Source organism: Hippoglossus hippoglossus, chromosome 22, assembly GCF_009819705.1.
Source record: "Hippoglossus hippoglossus isolate fHipHip1 chromosome 22, fHipHip1.pri, whole genome shotgun sequence".
NCBI classification, from domain to species: Eukaryota; Metazoa; Chordata; class Actinopteri; order Pleuronectiformes; family Pleuronectidae; genus Hippoglossus; species Hippoglossus hippoglossus.
The window spans coordinates 5,490,468-5,509,365 of record NC_047172.1 but is presented as its reverse complement, the minus strand read 5'-3'; the positions used below and the strand labels follow the sequence as shown (position 1 = coordinate 5,509,365).

Sequence of the window (18,898 nt, the reverse complement as noted above, 5' to 3'; positions counted from 1 at the left end):
AACTGATTTTTACGCTTTTCAGTGTCCGTAAGTGGATTTGTCTGTGGACACTGCCACAATATCAACATTGACCACCAAATAATGTTAGTTTTTTTAATTCGAATGGGTAAAGTCTTTCCTCCTATGAGAGCTGCATGGAGCTCATTGATTCATTCAGCGCCTCCTGACTCTGATCACTCTCATTCTCTCCCTCTTGTCGACAAAGACACACACAAGCATCGGACACATCTGTACACTCAGCCTGGGTAAAAACAACAATTTACTCTTTGCGAACAAAAATGAATTACATGTTTATTTGCATACAGAGCAAGGAAATGATGTTCGATCACAAGTGGTCACAGGAGACATACTCAGGATGGATTTTAATGCCAGGTGTGAAAAGACGAACGTTGTCCACTTGTGATCAGATTTCTCAGGAACTACGTTTATGCCAGGTTAAAACAGGGCCTTTAACTCCTTGTCACTGTTGCACACTACTTGCATCTAAATCTGTGTATGTTTGTCCATGCATTCATTTTAAAGCAGCTTTTAAAAGCTAAATGTCTGTTTAAATACACTTGCTGTTCTTCTTGAAAACCTTATCTTCAGCCTGATTATCCCTCAGCTTAAAATAAATGTCAGTGATTCTTGGTGTTTTGAGTCTTGTGTCGTTCCAATGAGAAAATGGTCTGAATGAGTGATCCAATGAGACTTGTTTCAAAAGCTTCTTGTGAGGGACTATAACTGCCGACATGTCAGCAGGAGCCACCGACCTTATCATACATGTAAACCCAGTACATGAGCAACGTGCCAGCGGCTGAAGAATCAATGCAGCCGGGTGATCAGTGAGGGACTCGGAGGTTTTCAAACACACGCTAACTATGTGCATCTGTGTTGAAAAGCCACTGCTCTGGCACGGAGGCCTTCTCACTCAATCAGGATCTTTACTTGAATACACAATTCTCACTGCATCCCTTTACTGGTGCTCCGAGGGCTTCCCTTGCAGATTCCACCGTGTGTGTACACAGCTGCTGTGCTATATGGGCTCTTTCTAATTTGCTCAATTAAACATATTGTCTATAAAAGAGTGTGTCTTCTGGGGTTTTTCCAGGGAAGTAATTATCAAGTGAAATACCGCAGAAAAATTACTTTGTCTACAGTTGTATCTTGATGTATGAATGGGAGAAACCAAAAAAACAAGTGAACCAAGCTACCAGCAGGCAAGAGTCTAAGTAGATTCCATCTGTTCCGGCTCAGTTGACCTGACTGTGGTTGTTAATGATACTGCGCTGAAAAGGTAAATACAAGCCTTGAAATGGACATATCATTTTCAGGCCGTTGCTATTAGTAGGAGAGCAGTCGAGATGAGTAGCATCAAACCTTTCAGCAGGTAATCAGATTACGTGATGAAACCAAACCCGCCTTTCTGCTTGATCAACCTGTGTAAACACAGAAGATGCTGGGAAGGGACCGAACATGCTGCGACAGGTGATCGAGGGGAAAGAGAGGTTTGGAGAATGCCATTTAAACGGCATACTTCAACACTTAATGAGAAAGGCAAACGCATTGAAAAAAGACGAGACAAAAAAAATAAAAGAAATCTTCCAAAATTCTCCTGCAAACTTGTGTGCGATACAAATTTAAGCTGGGTTCACATTATCGCAGAGAAACATGTCCTGCAGGATTCCTCTATGAGGACTTACTGGCAAACTCATTGGCCCATAAGTTTGATTTTATAATCTCTGCTGATCTGTTTTGCTTCGACTTCAAGGCAGAATCATTTTTTTCATAGACCCACAGGCTTCAATATGGATGATGTTAGATCACTGTACAGACTCAAACAGCATCTTCATAAGTGAATCTGAAGGCTGATATTTCACCCTGTGAGCATTTTTCAGTCACGTATTTGTATGGTTATGTTTAGCAACAGATTCACATGCACAGTAATGGAGCGGGTTTTGTCTTTACTTTTTACTCATGGAACTATACTTTCTTTGTTTGGGTAAAGCATGTGTCCCTCATAGTTGTAGACTGGAAAGGAACAAAACAGGCTAGAGTCTGGACAACAATCTAGAATATATTATTACAGATACACAGAGAGGTGGGACAGGAAACAGCAGCACAGAACACACAGGGTTTCTGCAGGATTCAAGACTTTAAGATCAAACTGACACATGTATGTCAAGTATGACAGATATAGAGAAATATCAAATTATTTACACCTGAATACAAGGTGAAATAGCCTAGTAGAGAATAACCCTTGAAATACTGTGTTATCTTGCAGGGAGAGACAGTTGGTATTCATCGTCTTTCCCACAGCCAGCGTGTTAATATCTGTATCTTTGCAAATTAACTACAACACACAGACATTACAAGCTATGCACAACTCTAAAACTTTGATGAATCTGGATGAAAGTAGCATTTAATGAACGTTAACATAATAAAGACATGTCTTGTATCCAAGGTAACATATTTTACATACTTGAAACTATTTAAGGCCTAAAATTCTAATTATCCATTCATTTAAACAACACAGATTTTGATTATCCTGGTAAAAATCATGCACTTGGAGAGGTTATTGTTAATAACCAAGAAGAAAGCACTTGAGCGGGTTACCAAGTGACCAGAGCATGTTTGCACATCTGGACTTAAAATGATTCACTAGAGATTTTGGGCCTCATCGTAAACCTCAGATTACAGGAACTCCTAAAGGAGATACGTCTCCAGACGCCTAGAAAGGTAACATTAGTTAACACACATCACTAATTAGGAGACTTGCCCCCACTTTGAAATTCTGATACAGTGATTAGTTCGGCATGTTTAAGTGTGTTCAGTTCTCAGGCTGTCAGTGTTTCAGTAGTGAAGTGCCTGTGGACCAGTCTGTTTAGATATGAGGATAACGTCAGTTATCAATGCGTGTTGTGTTGTACAGCTGGCAGTTGTAGAAGGATTAAGTGATGACAAGTACAAATGCAAAACTCGGTTGTGTTTGTTTGAGCATCTGTCAAACGCCCTTGCAGATGACACACCTTAAGAACAGCTGATGGCAGATGAGATGACAGGCTAGAGGAGTTAGAAGGAAAAAACTCAACAGGAGGAAGTCTATGACCATAGTACTGAACTGGCCTTTGTACGACGTGCTGTCTGGTAGGGCGAGTTATGCATGTAAAACATTGCTCATACTAGGTAAGGTTTGTCTTTGTCTAATGACAATCAGTTGGTTGTATATAGTTAGTGTGTCACAAAAAAAACAAAGTTAAGTCACTTGCTACTGGTTGTTGATTATGATATCCTTGAATGCCCTTTGGCAGCTCTCAGTCAAAAGCATTCTCTGTGCTGAATATGCAAAACAGCAACAAGGATTTATTTTTCCAAGTGAAAGTGAGAGTCAAGAGAGAACAATGTGGTTCTGTGCCTCGTCACTCAAATTACACAAAAACAGCCTCTGCAGATGAGGGCGTTGTATTCATCCAACAGATGACAGATCCACAAAAGACCAACCTGTCAATGTAATGCATTTTGATCTAATGAGGCAATGCTTGGTGGAGCAACTAATTAGTGATATTTTAGGAAGGGGATTGTTTTCACCTGCAGGTGCACAGGAACAATTTGCTGTTACATAGAGTATCATTGTTCCTTATTTAGATTCAGCTTTGATTGGTGACGCATCATGGAACAGTCATACGTCAAAGCCTTAAGACACCAAAAATAGGTAATTTCCACAACCTGGCAGAGGCAGCCTCCCTCTGCACTGTGCCTCAGCGCTTCATGCTCTTCTACTCCAGCTGTCAGCACGTACTACTGTTTAATCGTAGAGCACAGCAGTAGTGAACCCACACGCTCTCAGCACTTCACACCCCTCCATAGCCTCCGATGCACTGAGCATGGAGAGGGTAGACTGGGAAATAGGCCGATCTGAGAGCTCATGTTTATCCACCTTCAACACAGGAACACTCAATGGGAGAACTGCCGAAGCAATTTTGGTAACAACCAAGATGGCTGCTGCTGATGTGGAGAATTCTGATGAAGTTGGAATTTAGACGGTAATAAATGCACGGAATGTCTTTTTTTTTTACTCCCTAACGTTATCAGCCCCCAAAATCCATATCGGTCAGGCTCTAAATAAACACACATTGGAAAATCTAAAATATACACAGGAATTTCTGAGCCAGTCACACCCATGTGTATTGGTCTGGCATTACCAGACTACAGTGAGGGCAAAGTGAGGGGATGGTGCTACAGAGTTACGTAGTTCTGACTCCAACTTCTCCTGGTAACTGGCTATTTTCCACAAATATATTCTGGGCAAGAATCAGTGTATGGACCAACTGTGCAGTGGAAACAAATGAGCTGCAAGGTTACGGTGAGACATTGTTCTGATTTTCTACTTCCATCATGCACTGAGCACCTTTTCCCTTCTTTCTGTCTCTCTGCCCCCGCATTGACTTCTGTCTGTCTCTCAACAACATTTATTATCATTAAATGAACTGTTGGTGAGCCATTAATAACATCTTTATATCCATAATTATCACCCTTATTGTTTTCATTCAAACAACTGTTGCTCCTCTCTCTAAATAACTCGGGGCCACGAGATATGAATCTGTTCTTTACTAACAAGACCTGGCGAAGTGAAGAAGCCTCTTGGATGAGAGATGAAACGTTTCACTTAATCACATGATGTAGCCTCTTTAATGAGCTTCAGTTTGACACACACTGTCTGCACTGACTCCAAGGATACACTGTTGTGGAAACGTTTGCAATTACTAATCAATAAAAACATATGGACTTATTTTTGTGCGCCATGATCCACAGAACAGGACTATGTGGATTTGGCACACTGGTGACAGGTTGCGCCTGGCGCATCTGGAAACAGGGAGAGATTGAGATGTACTGGTTAGCAGCAGTGATTGACTTAACTGACCAGAAATTGTTTTATTCTTTCCATATCCTTCCCTTTAAGGAGAGTGCGGATCGCTCAACAGTGTTGTGTCACTTTGGTGAGAGCTGACTGCACGAGAGAGAGAGAGAGAGAGAGAGAGAGAGAGAGAGAGAGAGAGAGAGAGAGACCCTCAAGTAAACACACACAGAGCGATGCAGACAGTCTGTGGTACTGTGAGCAAATTGCTCCTACGTGTCAGGTTGGTTATGTTCGGCTCCAGCAGCTGACAAAGGTTTATCATTCCCTCTGATGAGGATCTATATCTTTCATAAAGATACTCATCAGAGTAGGCACAAGGATTTTGTCGGTCTCTGACCCTTGTCCTCCTCAGAGACCCTCGAACGGAGCTCCACGGGATCCTCCAAGATCCATGTTTCAAAGGAATTCGTTTGTCAGTGGGGAGAGATTTTATACTGGTTGATCTCTTATCTCCACCTTAACCTGCTCCGGAGCAGGTTTGCCTGAACTAAACCTAAAGTGACTCCGATAACCGCAAACCATTCTTCGTAGTCCAGGCGTCTGGGGTGATTATGTGTCAACAGTGCAGAGGTGTCTCTGGGCCGAACCAGACAAGTAGCCTCACTGGTAGCTCCACTAATGCCACCACCATATTGGCAAGACATTCCATGTCGTTTGACGACTTGCCCTCCAAAGAAAGAAGACCATACATCATGCAGATGAGATGATTATCTGAGTTGGTTTTGGCTCGGGAATGCACACAGTTTGCTCCCACGCAAAAAAGTGAGAAAGAAAAACAATAGTGCGCCAGGGAGCGATTGCTCAACGGGTGCAGGTGTCATCCATCATACTGAGACACACTGAATGACTGTAATTCCAAGCAGCCACAGGGAGAAGGTCACTGCCACAGGAAGTGAGACTCCCCAAGTTAAATGGACGAATATATGAGAGACATACCGGCCGCTAATTTCACACGCTTACTTGACCCTGTAAATGCTACAGTCTCTGATGGTAGCGTACTAGCTAGTTTATTAAATATGTTAATAATGGTTTCTTAATTATTCTCATTAAATTATGAAGAATTTTGATTTATGATATTTAATTGTAATTAATTTGAATTTGTTTCATATTTTTAAACAATGCGATTCAGAAATGAATTAACATATCGCTAAATGTTTTGGGAAAATTACCAAAGAACATTTCTCGGTTCACTGAGAGCCAAAGTAGAAAATTATAGTTTGTCCTGAGGTTTCGAGGCGTGATGTGAGGAATACGAGTGTCATGATGACAGAGCTTCACCTCACAGGCCCACTCTGGTCTTAACAAGAGCTCTTGACTGAACCTGCAGGTGATATTGCATACCTTCGTGTCCTCCATTAATACTTTTCAAAACACATCGGATCTGGAATGCTAAACAAACCCTGCGAGCTGCTGCTCCCCTGCAATTTGTCATCTGCAGTAACAAAGCCAAAGTGATATCCATCAGCAACCGGGCCAGACGCTCCGATTCAGAAACGCTGATTAATTTCGAGGTTGTTTTAATGCTCCAGCAGAGATAGAGGTGAAAGAATGAATAAAGTCGATTGTGATAAATTGAGCAATAAATAAAAGATGTGCACGTAGAGATTGCGAACTCCAGGGAGATATAAACAATAAACAAGAGATAGAACTAAACTGGCCCTGAGTTGAACTCCACCAAGCGCAAACAAAACTACACCTGAAGAAAACTGGTCTTATAATCAATATTATTTGTCATAAAGTATATTAAATAAAGTGAAAATAAATGCTGGATCCAGCCCTTAATCCCAATCTGCACCAAAACTCAATTTGCTCTTCCCAGGCCCCATCCCTCCACCAAGTTGGGTAGAAATCTTTTTAGTAGTTTCTGCATAATCCTGCTAACAAATAAACTAAACAAACAAACTGACTAGATTGGCTTAGTAGAGCAAATACCTCTGTGCACTGGAACCAACTGAGATGCAAGGTCCAACAGCTCCCTTGTCAAAACACATTAAAATCTGCTCGATCCAAATTTGTATTTGGATATGCACACAATTGCCCACAGTCCTCCTTAATGTGCCGGAATTCTTTCATCAAGATCCACCAATTATTCCTTTGGGAATTCAGGAAAATGCGAAAAAAACATCCTATGACACAATTTTAAACAAAGTGAGAGAATCATCTCGGCCCAAGTCGCTTCCTTCCACCCAGTCCTGCTGAAATCTGTTTAAGGGTTTGTGTGTAATCTTACCAACAAATACACTAAGAGACAAACATACACGGAGGAAAACATAACCTACTTGATATAATTCCTTTTAACTGGAGCGTATTTTTACCTCCAGACTTGTTAAACCCGTTTCTCCTCAGACATTATATCAGAACGTGTTGATGTTAGCCGTGTTTGTCTTTCAGAACCTACAATTAACATTTGTCTGACTACATTTTTCTGGCACATTAATGTGTTACTTTATTAAAATAGAAACCTACTGCGACAGGTGATCATAAATTCACACCGAATTCGTTAGAAAACACTTGCGGTTGGCATAAACAAGGAAAATCTAGGAAGTGGATGATATAAATGTAACAGAAAGGTAGCGGAATAACATGAGGTCAGCTGGTTTGGGTCAGACCAATAAACCATAGTTACAACCAAGTGAGGCACACTATGGTATTGAAATACTGCCTTGGAGCCAAACCTGTTTTTAAAGCAAACAGCCGGTGAAACAATTCCAAACTGATCACATTAAAATTGAAACGGAGTATAAACCATTTTGATACAGTAATGGCACAAGCAATCTATCATAAGCACATGTGTAATCACCTCGTAGGGAGAAGGGGTTTGTGGTGAAAGAATTACCTGTAATTCTTCTAATAAAAAAAGTAATGTCATTAATGTGGAAGGAGACAACCATTACTAAAAGTGATTTATGCTCTTAATCCAGCTCTGTTCTTCTGTCAGCAGTGGTTAAAACTATTCTCAGCAAATTAGTAGTGGAAAAAAATAAATAACCAAAACCAGCAGGAAAAGCAGAAAAAAAAAAGAAGGTATTACCTCCATCTCCTAAACCAAACACAAGTACAGAGGAACTGATTATGTAGGAATCTACATATTTATAAGACCTTATGGCTCAAAACATCTGGAAGCAGACACAGAGAGAGAGAGAGGGAGTGAGTGAGAGAGCGCCATTAATCACATATATCACCAATCAGGCTTCCTGTCCTGGGACGCGCAGAAGCATCCCAGCTAACTCCCCAAACAGTCCCTAATTCTGCACTTGAGAAAGCTCAAAGGGTGCCTAGAAAAACAAGCGGGGTCATCTCCAATGACAGCAGGGGATTTCTTAACTGAGGGCCCCACGATGATAGGTGCAAGTATCATGGCACTCTGTGGTTTCCTGTGTCAGCAACAAGGTGCTGCTGCTTTGCCGGCTACCATCTCTTCTAAGGGTGGATCTCAGCAGTAAAGTTGAAGTTGTTTAATTTCATATAAAGCTGTCTAAAATGTTTCATTTTCAATATTGCACAGTCATATAGGTGGGTGTTACAATTCTGAGACTGAACCAGTGATACGACCTAAACAACCACAATCTTCTATCTAACTACAGGACTAGAGAACCGAGACACAGCAATCTGTTGCCCCCGCTGCAGGTACGGCTTCTTTGGACTCTCATCACTTCACTAACGTAACAGAGCACATTTTCATTTCACATTCAAATAAACAATAACATGTAAATCATGAATTTTATATCTATAAGTTAGCGTTGTAATGATTTTTTTAGTTGGCCGATAAAAAGGGTTAGGGGCCAACGCAAGCCTTTCACAGACATATAGGAATCAGCGTTAATGTTTGCCAATATTTAAAACTTATTTTAAAAAATGAACAATGTAGAAAAGATGTGCATTCATGTTTACATTTAGTTTTTTATAATTAAGTGTAGGAATCTGCTGGATATTGGATATGTTTTACTCCCCAATATCGGGATCATCCATAACTAATCCAGTTGGGCTGTACTTGACATATTTCAAACTTTACATTTTGTACATATTACACATTGCACCAACTTGCACTTGTCATGTGACTATTTTGGTCTCATCATGCCTGTGGTCAAAGTTCGGCTAGTTTAAGTAGCTCAACATGTAAACAACCCTTAGATGGATTTTGGAGAATCGTCACACCCCTGGTCATAAGTCTAAATCTCTTTCCAGGAAATTCCACTACAGTGTAGACAGTTTGCAACAGGGACAATTTTCCATTTTTGCCTCATAAAACCCTCCAGTCAGGATTATTTTAACCGTTCTCCAAGGTAAACTGAAGGAGTTTCTAATAATTGGGACATGTATCCTGCAGAGCCTCAGCACATCCTGTTAACAGATCCGGGGGGTGTCAATGCATGACTTGCAATGAAAAGATGTAGAGAAGAAACAGGCTACCCACACAATTACTTTACCTGACACTTTCGCAATCTCTCATAACAGTCGGCCAACACCCAGAATCAAACATGTCAATGGTTTCTTCATTGTTTTCTTTTTACAATTTAACAAAATCTAAATTAATCACGCCACATACTGTGCCAAAATATCTTGTTTATGATTGATGTATTGATTTTTCAGTTGAGCTGCTGTCGCCAGTTGAGATTTATCGTTGGAAGTCATGCGTCATGGCGCAATTTTCGCCACTGGCAATACACGGAGACAGCTCGGGTATGTCCCTGTCTGTCAAACTTCAGATGAACTCTGATATTGATGGAAGTTAAATGTGTGTGTGTGTGTGTGTGTACTGTTGACTGGGTCAGGGTCTGTGCGGCCTGTGCTGGATAATGATAAGTTAGTGACAGACTGACAGGCAGACCGTGCCGATAGTGCAGCGCTGTCAGTGTCGGAGCGTCCCTCGTCCATTACTGTCACTGTTTTCTTGACACCTGTGGTCACATTTTTTTCACCCTTTACATGCCATTAGATGCAAATAGCTGCAACAGCAGCGCGGAAGCGAGTGACAGGAGGGGAAGAAAAGGGGACAAAATGAATGCAAAACCGGGTCTAACTGATGTTTGAGAGGAAGTGCTCCGTGTCATCGCAGCACAACTTCTCTAACGAGGTTTTTTTCTTTAAACAAATCGTCTCCAACTCCTGCAGGACACCTGTCACCGGACTAAATAAACCTTGTAACCCCACAACAATGGTCGGAGAGGCTGAAATGTAGTCCGACAAAAAACAGCACAATATGCAGAGGTTGCAATATCAGTGGTTCCCAGACTTCGGGTCACAAGATACTTTACATAATTGCAACAGAATAATCTGCTCAAAAATCAAAGACGTGCTCAACATGATGAGAGGTCTACCACGTAACACGATAATGTTTTTTCATAAGTTCAAACATTTTCTGGAAGGCAGTCACAGACTTTCATTTTTAGAAATAAAAGGTAAGAAGTTTCCCAAAGAAAAAATTGGTCAGAAACCAAAATTTTTCTTTTGTCACATTATTATTTATCTTTATACATTCAAATATTTACTCACGTGACTAAAATCTATGAATTCTTTAAGGATACGAGTAGCTATTGTCCAGCCCAGAGGCCCAGACACATCTGTAAATCTACGAACAGACCGATAACCAATGCAGAAAAGACGTGCATTTATGTTTTATAGATTCTTAATTCAATTTCGATATTTATTGTTAAACTGCACAATACCAAACCTCAATTACATTTCTATGTCTTTAGGGTTTGAAAACATCCTATTAGGAATCCCTTCCATTTATAAGTACCTCAGCCAATATTGTGATATGGGAAATGTTTTACACCCTAATACCAGTATCTGCACCAGCCCCCCCGCACATCCACATCAATCAGGTTCTAGTAATAACATTTAAAATGTACGAAAGTGTACAAGGGCTCCAAGACAGACATAAGTTACTCTTTGTTAAATTAAGCACCTGGACAAGACAGATGTTTTGCACACAGACATGACAGTGAAGAACTACTGTAATTTTATCACATCCCAGATCCACACTCGAAGAATGTTAGCAATTTTTGCTCTGCAGCCACATACTCAAGTTATTTTCCAACTGCCTCTACAAGCCCGTCGGGACATTTGCTAAATTAGCAGCTGAAAAACATTTAATTCTTAAATTCAAATAAAAATATGGAAAAAACCCAAGACTGGCATATTATGGTTTTAACCTGACACCACTGCAGTGCCTAATTATTTCACCTGCCGCAGTCTCTTTGTGTACTTTCCCCAGAACTCACCTGTCTGCGCCATTTCATAAATCATCTCATCACTCATGTCATCACCTCCACCCTTGCCTACAGGTCAAATGCAGCCTGAAAGTCACAAAGTGCTGCTGACATCACCTACACTCAATTTAAAAGAGATGACGGGCGAAAAATACTGTACCGAAAAAAACATAAAGAGCTCGTCCACACAACAAACTCTTATCTGCTCTCATCGATTTTGCAATAAGTGACTAAACAGCTCCCAGTTCTAGAGAAACAAAATGTTTGTTTAACTTCGTGTTACAATGAATGCAAACTGAAAATATGCAGTTGGGAAATGTTATCCATGTCCTCAGAAGAGTCAGAACTTGTGTGAGCGGTGTGAACAAATCATTTTGTAATTTTAAGCCCAGGCTGTTCATTTCAACATTCTGGTTCAACTAATTCTGGCTGGTTTTCAACACATGTGTTGTCACTATAGTCAAGAGAGTTAGTTGTGTGTAAAAGTGGTTCCAGAGATAAAATTCATTAATTTATCCTTATAGACTATGTCATGTGACCTGAATAGAATAAATTAGAGTGAAAATTTGACCCTGGCCCATCGAAACATAAGAGCCCCTCAAGAATGGGCAACATGTAGAACACATGTGGCACATCTGCACGAAGAGCTACACACAAAGATGAACAAAACCTTATTTCTAAGAAACAGAGCTTTAATAATTTAAACTGGTGATAATAACCTTGACTTGTATAAGAAAAGCTGGGGCAGTTCTATGTTTACAGAGCACCCCGTCCATATTCACAACCTTGTGAGGGGTCAAAACGTTTTATATTGATATTAATAGTGTGAATATGGTGAAATAACCACTTAAATCTGTTAAAACATACACATCTGGCTGGAACAGGGTGGTAAAATACTTGCTGCTCATCCCTGTGAGATTATGTCTGATAGAAAAGTGGAAACCTCTTGATGTATGGCTCCCATTTGAGCTGCTGAAAGGGTAAATGTAACATAGCTAAATGAATTACCACTGCGAAAAGTTCAGCGCTTTGAAACAATCAAAACTAACAAGCCTCTATGTTGTATGGTACTTTTTTGAGCTTATGCAGAGCACAAGGAACGGCTCATTTTGGTGAAGTCTTTATACGATGCTGCTGAGTGACGTTAAGCAGAATAGTGAATGGGTAGTAAGTGGACTTTCCACAGTAGACACCACAATCATTAAAGTCACCACCACGCCACCACATCACTATAACATAATCACAACGATTGTCACACCCACCGAGCCTATAACATCCAGTCCTACAGACAATTCACCTTGTGTGAACAGAGATTAGCCTCATCCCATCCCCAGCCCCCAGAGGGGAGAGCTGTGTCAGTACTGTCACCTAGTGGACGGTGCGGAGAGGGGAGATTGATTAACACACAGGGAGGTGAGACGCTGAGAAAGATGGATAAGACGTGAGGGAACAAAACATGGCTCAGTGTCTGAGAAAGGAAAGCAGCTGCAGGAGAATATTTCATTTAATGTAACAAGAAAAATACACATAGGAAATTAACCTCTTCATGGATGCCATTAACAATGCTGTCATCTACTAATTCCTCCATCTGTCTGCATATGGAACAAATATCTCAAGAACCGTTTGTGTGCATAAAGTGACAATGTCAATCACGACTAGAGCCCATTCATGAAAACGGAAACAACTGATTCTCCAGCTTGGGATTCTGCGTATTGATTCCGTGTTCCATTAAACCTCGGAGCTCGGAATTACCGACTCCCGAGTCAGAAGTTACAGCTGGAATGCCCCCTCAAGTTTGAATTTCGACTCGGAAGGTCGGAGGAACCTCACCAACCCGGACTTTGAAATCCTTGATGGCTGCTCCGTGTATCAACAGTAGTGAAAGCTGTAGTTTTGACACATAAAATGTGTCGTACACATAGTACTTTCCAATTACTGTCTGTGGATGGATGCTAGTATGCGTAAAATCCTGCATAATACCTTATTATGAACTGGTTTTGCTAACAATGGCTAGCTGGCTAACGTAAACATTGTTCCTGAGCAACTGGAACACCATCAACATGAGTTATTCAGGTGTGATGTCATTTCGAGGGGCCGAGCTCTGAGGTGTAATGGAATGAAGGCATGAGTCAAGCTTCACCAAACTTTGAATAAACAGATGAGCAGTTCTTTGTGCAGCAGCGGTGGGGCAGCATCAGGGTCCTGCAGGTCACTTTTACAGTTTCACAAAGAAAGCTGCAACCAGCATCACCACAGGCCAAGAAAACAGCCCTTTCCAAACAAGCATGTTTAAAACAGGCACTCTACTAGTTTTATTAAAAAGGGACGGCGCTGACCACTCAACCAAAACAAGCATAACTTTCTCCGGAAGCTCACCTGAGTCCATAAAAGCTGATAATAGAGCCAATAATTGGGAAGGAACAGCAATAATGGAGTTTTAGTGTGGCAGTAAATTCTTTAATTAGTTGTTAACACCCTCTCTGTCTATGTGGACAGGCTGAAGCTCCCCCCCGTTGCTCGCTGCTGTCTGGAACAGGCTGGATGGACTAGAGGCAGACGGCCACTGACTAGACCATCACCTTTGCTTTTAAGAGACTGTTGAGCACCTGTATCATCAAGCTGCTGAAAGGCATCTAAAATTAAAAAATGCCGCCTTGAGCTCGAGATCTAGCTTGATGTTAAAAATACAGTCCAGGTAGAGATCTACACTGGGCCCAGGCATCGTGCCACCTGGAAGAAAAAACTCTTGTTGGCTGACATTTCGGGATGCCTCATGGTAGGGACGTTCTCCAAACACACAATCTTTGCGGGTTGAGAAAAAGGCTGCAAGGTAGATAAATGCAAATGATGCAGGGACTGAAAAACCAGCGGACATTCCTGAGGAGTGATATGATCTTTCGGTCCACAAACTATCCATGGTAGGAGTGATACAGTAGAGGAGAGAGTGAATAAGCCGACAGGGTGGTCTGTCCCTTTCTGTACTAGGCTTGCTGATGGACGTGAAGTGGGGAGAAAGGAGAAGAGCAGCAAGGCAGCAGCAGTAGCAGCAGGGGCAGGACCTGCGACGGCTGCAGCAAAAGGGAAGTACCCGCATGGTTCACTCTCGTCTTAAGCCGGGACAGTTTAAAAGCAGGAAGCCATTACCAAAGTGTAAATGCAGTCAGCCATCACTGCTCAAACACAGACCAAATATGCCCCAGCACATGAAAAAGTAGGGTGTGGGAGGAAGTTTGTCCTATTCAAACACAAAAAGCCTTTTTGTCCCCTTCAAAGAAAGACTCCGGGACAAGTGAAGCGCCGACACAAGACTAGCAGCTTCACACATATTGTTTGCAAGCTCGCCGTGTCTTTTTCCAAACATTGTATAACACAGCTCCAGATGCACGCCGGTGGTTTGGGTCTGATGAGAGACAGTGATTATGTTACATACGGCAGTGGTCTGATGCAATAATGATGCAATCAGCAGCACAGCTTTGTGTTATGTCTATGATTTATCAACATTATTTGAAATGGAGTAATTAATTGTCGCAGGCGGGCGGGCAGGCAGGCTTAATGGCTTACTGTGTGACGGGGCATATCTGACGGCTTTTGTTTTGGCAGATGGCCCTGTGCCATGTCGCGCACCGAGCACAGGGAAAACCATACTCTGCCTTAATCACAATACGGGCTCTACCCACGGCCTATCGGTGCTTTCTAAAGTCATACACAAACAGACGATAGATCTGCAGATAGGAGGAACAGATTCAGAGAGGCCTGGAGAGAGAGAAACTGGTTCTTCATGTGCGGCTCCGTGGAATAAACTGCAGGAAAAAAAATAGCCAAACTAGAGAAATCCAAAATAAAGAGCAAACATGGCATTACTGCTGAAATCTGAGACGGTTAAGTCAAGATGTGTACACATGATCACACGTCGCTCAATCTGGAAATGAGAGGCAATGCTCTCTGGTTGTTGTCTTTCAAGAGACAATCCCGGGAGCTGCTCCACTGGCACTGAAAGACAGAGCGACTTTCTGAACTGACTCAGTGTCCGAGGTGATGCTGAGAAAAGGTCAAGCAAACATTCTTTGAGTCCATAAGTCTCCGATTCAGAGTCAACGGAGCAAATCTGTGTTTTGTCTTGTGATGGCACGAGATTATAGGCCTGGTTCTTTGGTTTCTGGCTTCGTGAGAGATTTGTTGCAGGTAGCCGATGGAAGCAGAGATCAGAGAGATACAGATGTTCTCAGCTGCACTTGGAAAGAATTTGCAGCAACCTTACATTTATTCTAAAAGGAGCACTGGATACTGCTCAGAAATAAAACAAGACACTGTGGGCAACAAATATGAAGGCGGAAAAAAAAAATTCTGTGTTTGATTCTGAGCTTCACAGAGTTTCTTTCACATGTGTGGAAGCGAAATTGTTAATGAAATTCAGCAACACGCAAGAGAAATAACTCCATCATCCTGTAATTGAAGGGGTCAAGATCTCCTCATTGGACAAACTCCAACTGAACCGTGCATGGATGTGCTGGTTGCTTTTATCCTGCGATTTGTCAGAAAAGCTGAAATAACCCCAAACTGTCAGCGGAGAATAATAAATGAGAGCCAGTTTTGAGAAAAGGGGGAGGAAAGACTATTAAAAATCAAAAGGAGGTGTTTGTTTGAGGAGTTTCAAGAGGTCATATACATCATTTGATTAGTAAAATGGAATAAATGATTAAACTTAAACTGTAACCGTTTATGGAGGAATTCTGGGGTTTTAGGCCATTTAATTTTATTTCAAAATAGTACATTATTCAAAGAATGACCTTTAACATGTTGGTGAAATCTTGATTTATAAATTTCAGGGATCACATGGAAACAGAGTATTTTCTTGAGGGTTTGGATATGTAAAGGTTCATAAAAGTAGCAGATGACACCTTGGCTCAGACTCCCTTCGATGTGTGGGGGCTCCAGTGTAGGACAGAATCGGGTCCTGGGACAGATCCTAACATGTCCTAAAAGAATCTGTCAGTTTGCTTATGTTTAGCCATCACTGAGGCCAGTTTGGCGACAGTAGTTGCGTGGCCTGTGTACATTTGAAGCAAGAGCGAGGCGCTGCGGTGCGAGAGCAGCAAATGCGTTTTTGGGCAGCGGCTTTGCTATGACAGATGCAGACGATGAACTCTTGACACCAGTTCGACCGGTTTATGTTCAACATGTGTGTGTCCGTTACCGTCTCTGGTTTCCAGAGGGCTGCCCTGGCTGGTTTACTGTGAGTGTAGGTATGTGTGGGTCTGTGTGTGTGTGTGTGTGTGTCTGTGTTTGTCTGTGCGGAGGCCAGGCAGAGATGAGAGGAGCAGCAGGATCTGCAGCTATCTGGGAGGTTGAGCGTAATGACACACCGGGGACAGATTAGGTTCCTGTCCATCAGGGTTCCATCAGGAAGACTCTGATTTACAGCCACGCTGACCAGCCAGCCTGCCCTCCACCCAAAGCAAACACACACAGAAAACACCACGGCCTCTGTGCGGTGGCAGCTGGTGGGCTCGCACATATGTTGCATTTGGCTGCCTCGTTCACCGGGCCAGGTTTGGATTTTTACATCACTGCAGAGGTGATCACTGGAGTGATTTGAAGCAAAACGACAAACTTGGAAGTACAATTTAGTCAGTTTTAATGTTTAAATCTTTATGCACGCATGTGTGTAAATGTCTGTCTAGAATATATAAACGCTAGGCATGCTACTCACATTCGTCCCCAGAACAGTGAAAGCAGGGAGATGGACAGATCCTTTAAACAAGATGTCACCCCCGAACACAACAATGATTAATCACACGCTGCAAATTATAAGCACCTGTATGAATGAACAGCAAAGCTAAAGCCCTCTCCCACTGTCTGACTACATGCTTTCACTCTCAGACAGCCACCTCCACGGCCCCCACCGGCCGTGTCTCTTTTCACTGACCCTCTGCCCCCCCCGTCACTCCTCACTCTGCCCCCCCAAGTACCAAGAGGAAGTCTTCCTGAAAAGAAATAACTCACTGCGTACACAAAAGACCACTTTGACCTAAACTCTCCATGAAATTATAGATTTGATTTTTCATCCAGAGCTGACCTACAGGAGCTGTTACATACAAACCAAATATGTGATTCTTGAATGTGGTATGATTTTATATAAAAAATTTGGAAATTAACAACATCAGGTAAATATATATTTTTTGTTGATAAATCTACAATATGTTCATTAAGAAAAAGGCCAAATCTGAAAAAAAATAACTTGATAAAATAATTGGACATTAGGTTTTCATCCTATACATGTCAGGGACTAAATTAAGTTCTTGTTTTATTCATCTTCCTGCAAACTGCATCTACTTCAAGCAGACGGTGGCCCTGAATTCATTATGCTAACAAGCCAGCCCCGCTGATAGGCACACAGGCTGATGTGAGGAAATGTGAGTTTGATTAATGTGGGCAAAATTGAGCTGTGCAGACTGCTCCCCAGCCCCAGTTAAAGGAGTCGCCTGCCATCAGGCTCAAAAGGCTGCAAGCTGCAGAGCAGGCTCTCAGCCCCGCACCGCTCCCCAACACTTCACAGCAAATCTGCTGCAGACCTTCCTTCTCCTGCCACACTAAACAAATGTGGCCCCTCTGCCTGGACCTGAATAACTCTAGCTGGCACACAGGGCTCTAAATGAAAACCATATTACAGATAGCTTACACAATGAGGGAGATGTGCTTTGTGTTGTGTGTTTACGTATATCAAATAGACCTGGGCTGGCTTGTCTCTGTTTTCGATCTTCCAGTGTTCTTAAAGTAGCCAGAACACAGGAGGCAGGCAACAACAACAAGGAAAACGAAGCAGACTGTATAGAGAGCTCGTCCCAGGAGACGCACCATCTCACGGAGCCCAGCAAGGCTGGATCCAAAAAGGAGCAACCCAGGAAATCTCTCACCCTGAGAGAAATTAGGGGAACATGCCCCACCGCGCATCTACGGTGGAGACGTAGAGGGGGAGAAAGGAGGGGAAGAGAAGGAGGAAGAGGAAAAGCAAAGCTGAGCCCCCAGGTACCTGCCTGTACAGTCGCCTCTCTCCAAATGTTTACTTTGGACCAGACTGGCGGCCAACTGGTTGCAATTGACCCTCTACCAGGACGAGTTAGAGGGTGAACATGAGACTTTTCCTTCTGGGAAAAAGATGGAGGGAAGCCACACACATACACAGACCTTAAAGCACACACGCACACAGATGAAAAGCCAACACAAAAAATCCACAATCTAACAACACACAAGGAAAGCCTCCATACTTAAAGAAGAACCTGCTTTTCTCAGCTGAAAGCATCAGAGTAATAAAAAAAAAAAGGGATGACAAAAGATTCAAAAGGAAAGTGGAAAAAGTCAACAACAGATGCGGCAAACTACACAACTCCACCTGCCACAGGTGTTAGAGCTCAGTCCTGCTGACTTTCTCTCTGGTGGAAAACAGGGTGGCTGGCACACAGGACTGAGAAAAGTCAGACACTGTCAGCACCAAAAAAAAAAGGCCCTTTCCTACAGACTTAGAGCCGTCATCTGCCATCCCACATGTTAACGGCTGGTCATCCACTCCACAGCAGGGAGAGGCTATAGGCTGTGATGGAGGAGGGCTGCAGAGAGGAGGCCCTGTGGCCACATAGACTAAATAAAACCTCTTAATCCTCATAAACTGCTCCATATGAGTATTACATCCTCCTGTTGCTTCTATAATAGGATCCGTGTTCTGCTGAGTCCCGCTCCAATGCAAACCCTCAATTTCCCCCGCAAATATCGATGACAGAACGCGCTTATGATG

The 18,898-nt window shown here is 42.3% G+C and overlaps 1 protein-coding gene across 3 annotated transcripts in view; it reads right to left on the bottom strand.

Annotated features, from left to right (window-relative positions):
* The window catches only part of slc25a21 (solute carrier family 25 member 21), an 86,710-nt gene that overhangs the window by 30,150 nt on the left and 37,662 nt on the right, over window positions 1–18,898 (bottom strand). The window lies entirely within an intron of this gene.